This window comes from Symphalangus syndactylus, chromosome 18 (assembly GCF_028878055.3).
Source record: "Symphalangus syndactylus isolate Jambi chromosome 18, NHGRI_mSymSyn1-v2.1_pri, whole genome shotgun sequence".
NCBI classification, from domain to species: domain Eukaryota; kingdom Metazoa; phylum Chordata; class Mammalia; order Primates; family Hylobatidae; genus Symphalangus; species Symphalangus syndactylus.
The window spans coordinates 72357585-72365883 of NC_072440.2; positions in this window are offsets into that span (position 1 = coordinate 72357585).

The window sequence follows — 8299 nt, forward strand, 5'->3', positions numbered from 1 at the left end:
ATCTTCTCCCTGGGGCCTCACATCATCTCCCCTCTGCATCTCTATGTTCAAAAGTCCCATTTTTATAAGGACACCATTCATCAAGGATTAGAGTCCACCTAATGATCTATTGTACCTTAATCTTTTTTTTTTTTTTTTTTTTTGAGACAGAGTTTCACTCTTGTTGCCCAGGCTGGAGTGCAATGGCGCGATCTCGGCTTACTGCAACCTCCGCCTCCCAGTTCAAGCGATTATCCTACCTCAGCCTCCCGAGTAGCTGAGATTACAGGCATGCGCCATCACACCTGGCTAATTTTGTATTTTTAGTAGAGACAGGTTTTCTCCATGTTGGCCAGGCTGATCTCGAACTCCCGACCTCAGGTGATTCACCGACCTCAGGTGATTCACCCACCTCGGCCTCCCAAAGTGCTGGGATTACAGGCGTGAGCCACAGTGCCTGGCACCTCTTTAAAGGCCCGACCTCCAAATACAATCGCATTCTGATATACTAGGGGTTAGAGATTCAACATACGAATTCAAAGGGACGAAGCAGCCCTGTATTGCCCTCTGCTGCCCTCTAGGCCCTGGATCCATTCTCCCAGACACACTGCTCTTTCACAGGTGGCCACAGTGTCTTCAGAGGGGCTGCCACATGAAACACCCGCCTCCACTCCCTGTCCCCTGCCCTATTGGGAGTTTGAGGGTGGCTAGATTCATCCTAGGGCAGCCTAGCCTTAGATCCAAGGATTAGCCATGGGACCAGGAGCGAGCAGGGGTGCCGGCAGAGTGGAGGGAGATACAGGCGCTGGGAGCTGGGCTGGGGGCTGCTCTCCTGGTCCCCACATCCGCTTGTTTTTTCAGAGCAGACCCAAGCGGGTGAGCTGGCAGGTTTCACTTCCACCCACCCCAGTACAGGGCAAGACTGGAGGAAGCAGCTTCGCCGGGCCGCGTCCTCACCCCTTGCCTCTGATTCAGGACTCCTGTGACATCTTCCTGACCCTGCTGCAGGCTGGCCCTGCACCCTCTGTGCACCGTGGACCAGGCTGGGCAGCAGAGGGAAGGAACCCAAGCTGACCAGGGCCCCAAATCCCCAGTGGGTCAGAGTCAGGTTGGCAGGGCACTTGGACCTCTTGAGGCGGGTGAGAAATGTACAGACAGGGAAACGGAGGCCCAGGGAGGGGAGGGGCCTGCCCTGGCCATTGTACTGCCTCCCTACCTGGTGCAGGGGCCCAGGAGGCTCTGTGTGCCAGCCCAGCTTGCCCAGGGAGGAAGCAGCCCCCACCCACGCACGAGCACAGGGAAGTCAGTGCAGGGTGGAGGGTGGGGACTCCTGGGGCCCCCTGTGTCAGGCCCCAGCACTGCCCAGGAGTCAGCCAACCCAGCTTCCAGCCGTGCACAGCCACTGACTTCCTGTCTGATTTGGAGCAAGCCTTTTCCTCTCTCTGGGCCTCAGTTTCCCCATCTGTTAATCAGCTTGATTTAAGAGAGCCTAAGGCCCCTTTGCACTCTGCTTTTCTGCCCTATCAACCCCCAAATTCCATCATCCTCCTTCCAAAAAGGAAAGAAATACGAGTAGAGGCCGGGCGCGGTGGCTCAAGCCTGTAATCCCAGCACTTTGGGAGGCCGAGGCGGGCGGATCACGAGGTCAGGAGATCGAGACCATCCTGGCTAATACGGTGAAACCCCGTCTCTACTAAAAATACAAAAAAATTAGCCGGGCGTGGTGGCGGGCGCCTGTAGTCCCAGCTACTCGGGAGGCTGAGGCAGGAGAATGGCGTGAACCCGGGAGGCGGAGCTTGCAGTGAGCCGAGATCGCGCCACTGCACTCTAGCCTGGGGGACAGAGAAAGACTCCGTCTCAAAAAAAAAAAAAAAAAAAGAAAGAAATACGAGGAAAGAAACTCAAATATCTACAAGAGGGGGAAGCAGGACCCCTGGGTTTATCTCCCCCTCCAGGACCAGCAGGGATAGGGAAACACCTGCGCAAGCTTCAGTGGGACCAATGGGCGGAGGCGGCTGCTCACACACCCTGCTGAATGCCCGCACAGGGAGCCGGCCGCCCAGGGGCAGGAGGGAAGCGAAACCCAAGCCGGGGACATCCTTGCACCTGCCCCGGGGTACCCCTGGGAAAGGGGAAAGCAAGTGTGTGAACTGAGGAGTGGGGGTGCTGCCTATGCTCCCCACAGGACCCTGCCCTCACTGGAGCCCTTGGAAGCTTTGTCAAAAACGAAGCTTCGGCTGGCCGCGGTGGCTCATGCCTGTAATCCCAGCACTTTGGGAGGCCGAGGTGGGTGGATCACCTGAGGTCAGGAGTTCGAGACCAGCCTGGCAGACATGGCGAAACCCCGTCTCTACTAAAAATGCAAAAATTAGCCAGGTGTGGTTGTGGGCACCTGTAATCCCAGCCACCGGGGAGGCTGAGGCAGAAGAATCGCTTGAACCCGGGAGGTGGAGGCTGCAGTGGGCCGAAATTGCGCCACTGTACTCCAGCCTGGGCAACAAGAGTGAGACTCCGTCTCAAAAAATATATAAATTTAAAAAAAAAAAAAAGAATCTTCATTTTACAAAGGAGAGGGTGAGGTCAGAAAAGTCAGCTGGCTAATCCAAGGCCACACAGCCGGCAAGTGGAAACATTGAGTCCTCTTTTCTGGGGAGAAAAGGTCCCTGGGGGATCAGGATGAAAGTGCACTTTATTCTGGGCCTGGGGCTGTACCTAGGGCTGCCTTGGGGTTAGAAAAGTCACTGTGTACATTATCTGTATGAGTGGCCCTGAGCCCTGCAGGCCACTTAGGCTGCAGAGGCCGCTGGACCCCTGCAGGGGGAAGGCTGGCTGCTGAGGTGGGGCCCTCCCTCAAGATCCCTTCTCAGGCCCAGACCAGTGCAGAGACTTGCCCAAGGCCACACAGCAAATTTGTAAAAGAACTGAAACTAGAATCCCGGTCCTCCACAGCACCTGCTCCGCAGGAGGTGGACGAATGGAGGACAGCTGGGAAGTCTGTCTTCAGAAGGCCCTCCCAGCACCCTGCACCGTGCTCTGAGCTCCCACAGAAACTTCAGCCTCAGAGACCAACTAGGCCAGTGGTTCTAAAACTTTCTCTCCCCAAGGAACTCTTCTATCATGGTCTCTCCCCAAGACTATGGATTTAGAAGAGTTTTGTTTGTTTTGGTTTTTGGCCACAAAACATTCCACAATGCATTGAGTTGTTAATATTTTTCCCTTTTGGACATCAGTAATCAAGACTTTTTTTTTTTTTTTTTTGAAACAGAGTCCCACTGTGTCCCCCAGGCTGGAGTGCAATGGCACGATCTCAGCTTACTGCAACCTCCGCCTCCCAGATTCAAGTGATTCTCCTGTCTCAGCCTCCCAAGTAGCTGGGATTACAGACACATGTCACCAAGCCTGGCTAATTTTTGTGTTTTTAGTAGACATGTGGTCTCACCATGTTGGCTAGGCTGGTCTCGAGCTCCTGACCTCAAGTGATCCACCCGCCTCGACCTCCCAAAGTGCTGGGATTACAGGCGTGAGGCACTGCGCCCGGTGGTAATCAGACTTTTAATACACCAACACAGTATCTTGTTCCATCCAAAAGTGCTCCAGTCGCCTGGGCAGCCTCATCCCAGGGAACTAACAGCACAGCCTCCATTTGCCCAGCCCCGCTGGGCCCACCCACTGTTTGGAGCAGAACGCCAACCCGAAAGGGCAGGAGCTGAAGATAGCTGTGCTCACTGCTAGCCAGGGGCTCCACCAAGGCTCCTGCCAGCCTTGGCCTTCACACGCATTGGGCACCTCCATCGATGGCCACCCTGGCTTCTGCACCATCCCCACGTAAACACGGCTCTGCCCTCCCATCCCCTCACCTCAACTCTGCAACACAGGGACCCAGGAGACAGAGGCAAGGAAGGGAGAGCCAAGGAGCTGGCCATACCCTCCTGAAGTGCTAAGGGGAGGGAGGAGGGGATATTAAATTCGACGGGAGATTAAACTTCAAGACTGGACATTTTTTTTTTTTTTTTTGAGACGGGATCTCATTCTGTCACCCAGGCTGGAGTGTAGTGGCACTGTCTCGGCTCACTGCAGCATCTGCCTCCCGGGTTCAAGTGATTCTCCTGCCTCAGCCACCCAAGTAGCTGGGATTACAGGCGTGTACCACTATGTCTGGCTAATTTTTGTGTTTGTAGCAGAGATAGGGTTTCGCCATGTTAACCAGGCTAGTCTCAAACTCCTGAGCCCAAGCAATCCACCCACCTCGGCCTCCCAAAGTGCTGGGATTACATGTGTGAGCCACTGTGCCGGTCCAAGATTGGACTTTTTTGTACTTGAAAGTGACAAGAAAGTTAGCAAAACCACCCAAGATGTCACAAAGGACTCTGGTGGAGGCTGGGCATGGTTGAAGACAATGGTTGGAGAAAAGGAAGTTCTGTCATGTCCAGGTTTGTGCACAGTGACTTTGGATCTGCAGGCTTGGGGAGGGAGCTGGAGACAGCTGGACTGCTCTGCTCTTAAGAGGGAGGTGAATCATACCGGGCCATCTGGAAGAGGGCCTGAGACCACAGAGACGAGAACGGGGAAGGGGAAGAGAGAGAAGGCAGGAGAGGGTGAGCCACTGGGCCCCAGGCAAAGAGTTGGGGGAAGATCAGAGGTGAACTGCTGGGGAGGAGGGAGGGAAGGGAGAGGAGTAGCCAACAAAGATTTGGAAGAACAGATGCTGTATTAAATTGTTCTCTAGGTTCTCTCTAATGTCACCTCTCTCTGTGGCCCTGAGATCGTTAGTAAATGCTCTGCTCACAAGTATTTGTCAAGAGTAGGGTTTCGGGCCGGGCGTGGTGACTCACCCCTGTAATCCCAGCACTTTGGGCGGCCGAGGCGGATGGATCACCTGAGGTCAGGAGTTCGAGACCAGCCTGGCCAACATGGTGAAACCTTGTCTCTACTAAAAATACAAAAAATTAGCCAGACGTGGAGGCAGGCACCTGTAATCCCAGCTACTTGGGAAGCTGAGGCAAGAGAATTGCCCAAACCCTGGAGGTGTAGTTGCAGTGAGCAGAGATGGCGCCATTGCACTCCAGCCTGGGTGACAGAGCGAGACTCCGTCTCAAAAAAAAAAAAAAAGAGTAGGGTTTTGGGGAACTGGGGAAGGGGCAAGTTTCACTTCTGAGTCAGCACAGTTCAGAGCAGAAATAGGAAGAAGCTGGGACAGCAGGGCAGGGGAAGTGGTGAAAACACAAGTGCCAGGGATCGCCGGAATCTTCAGGAGGACTTTGGGCTTTTACTGGACATGAAGTTAGGGGAGGACTCTGCCCGTCCCTCAGTGACTTCTTCACATGCTGCCAAACACATTTCATTTTTTTTTTGTAAGAAATGGGGTCGTGCTCTGTTGCCCAGATTGGAATGCCGTGGCATGATTGCAGCTCACTGCAACCTCGACCTCCCCCGTCCCCTCTTTCCCCCACCCCCTGCTCAAGTGGGCCTCCCACCCAGCCTCCCAAGTAGCTAGGACTACAGGCGCACACCACCACGCCCAGCTAAGTTTTATTTTTATTTATTTATTTATTATTATTATTATTTTAGAGGGAGTCTTGCTCTGTCACCCAGGCTGGAGTGCAGTGGTGTGATCTCAGCTCACTGCAACCTCCGCTTCCCGGGTTCAAGCAATTCTCCTGTCTCAGCCTCCCAAGTAGCTGGGACTACAGGCATGCGACACCACACCCAGCTAATTTTTGTATTTTTAGTAGAGACAGGGTTTCACCATATTGGGGTCAGCATAGTCCCGAACTCCTGACCTCAGGTGATCCACCTGCCTTGGCCTCCCAAAGTGTTGGGATTACAGGGGTGACCCACCACGCCCAGCCGTCATTTTTTTTTAAATATTTTTGCAGAGATGGGATCTCACTATGTTGCCCAGGCTGGTCTCCAACTCCTGGGTTCAAGTGGTCCTCCCACCTCAGCCTCCCACAGTGCTGGAATTACAGGCATGAGCCACTGCACCCAGTCAAAAATATATTTCAAAGGGCAAATCCGACCATGTTTTACAATACTCACACCCCCAAAACCCAACACACACACCTAAAACCTTTCACTTGCTCTCAGGCTAAAGACCCACCTCCTGGCCTGGCCTCCAGGGCCCCTGGAGTCTGTCCCCTGCCACATTCTTCAGGTTCTCTGCACTCCAGACAGGCTGTCTTTCTCACCTCAAAAGTTTCATGCTGGGCCGGGCACGGTGGCTCACGCCTGTAATTCCAGCATTTTGGGAGGCTGAGGCATGTGGATCACGAGGTCAGGAGATCGAGACCAGCCTGGCCAACATGGTGAAATCCTATCTCTACTAAAAATACAAACACTAGTAGGGCGTGGTAGTGCATGCCTGTAATCCCAGCTACTCGGGAGGCTGAGGCAGGAGAATCACTTGAACCCGGGAGGTGGAGGTTGCAGTGAGCCGAGATCACGCCACTGTACTCCAGCCTGGGCGACAGAGTGAGACTCCATCTCAAAAAAAAAAAAAAAAAGTTTCATGCCTTGACCACAGGGCCTTTGTATGTGCTATTTCCTCTAGAACAGGCCACCTGACTTAACTCATTCATCCTTCAGGGCTCAGCTACTGTGTCACCTCCTCAGACAAGCTACTCTAACTTCCTGACTGGTCATTCATCCAGCACAATGGAATCCACCTGCACAATTACGCTGGCGAAGAGGAATGGCATGACCACAGGATGGCTTAGAATCTCTGCCTCAGAGTAACCACGACTCACCTCTGGCACTGGGTACACCCTCCCTAAATCTATGATTCCATCTGGATCCCAAACAAATTGGGGTTCTGTTACCGAGGGGAAGAGGAGATGGTTGTTGAGTAGACAATCCACAGTGTCCACCACATTGCCATACACTGCATTCTCCAACCCAGCCTCACTTGCAGAGGAGGAAGGGGGCTAGTAGACGTTTCTGGAAGGTGATGGCAGGAGCAAGAGTGAGAAGGAAGTTGCCACGCCTGGGCATTGGTCCCAGACTGGCCTGACAAGATGGGAGGTTGTGTGATGTATGATGAAGCCTCACTGTTGGACAGTTTGTTTTTAATACAGGTAACTGCAGGTCATATCATGACCTCTGGGACACACACATACTAAAAAAAAAAAAAATACACAGGAAAACCTCCCAGCTTAGTTAGCAATATGTAAGGCTTTTTGTCTCCCCCTCCAACAAAAACCTCATAAAGACTCACGTAGAGTCAGACTGATGGTGCTGTTTCAGCCAACCCATATCCCATGCTTGCATACCTCCAGTGACAGGGCACTCACCACCTTCAATAGGAGCCATCTCACCTGGCCAGCCCCCCCACACTGATTCATAAATTAAGCTATAAAATCTAGTTGGCATATTGTTTAATGGGTACAGAGGTTTAGTCTGGGACGATGGAAAAGTTCTGGAGATGGATGGTGGTGATGGTTGTACAATGGGAACGTACTTAATGCCACTGAACTGTACACTTAGAAGTGGTCAAAATGGGCCAGGCGTGATAGCTTACTCCTGTAATCCCAGCACTTTGGGAAACTGAGGCAGGCAGATACCTGTGGTCAGGAGTTCGAGACCAGCCTGGCCAACATGACGAAACACTGTCTCTACTAAAAATACAAAACATTTGCTGGTCATGGTGGTGTGTGCCTGTAGTCCCAGCTACTCAGGAGGCTGAGGCAGGGGAATCACTAGAATCCGGGAGGTGGAGGTTGCAGTGAGCTGAGATCATGCAATTGCACTCCAGCCTGGGTGACAAGAGCGAAACTCTGTCTCAAAAAAAAAAAAAAAAGTGGTCAAAATGGTAAATGTTATGTATATTTTACTACAATTAATTAAAAACACACACACACACACACACACACAAGCACCATCTCTCAGGCTTCACAACTTACCAGCTGTGTGGTTTTGAGCAGGTTACTTTTTGAAAAATCTGATTGGCAGTTAAGGCAAACACTTAGGCCCACTCTCCCCTTTGATCCCAATTTGCTTTGGTTCAGCTTCATCTTCCAAGCTCAGAAATTTGGGCTCCACTTTTACAGCTTCAAATCCTGCCTCTTTTCTCTGTAGAGGCTGTAGCTGCGGTCATCCTCGCTTGCCAGGGGTCTACTGTGTGCTAGGCTCTGAGGATGTACGTAGCGAGAAATGAGTCATAGCCCTTGTCCTCCCAGCCACAGGAAATAGTCAGGGGAAAACAGGTTAGTTAATTAGTTGGATAGATAGGTAGGTAGGTAGGTAGGTAGTGGAAACCTGCCAGACTCCAGTCTCCATGAACCTCAGCCCAGCTGTGAAACTCTGAGGACTGGTCCCTGATGTC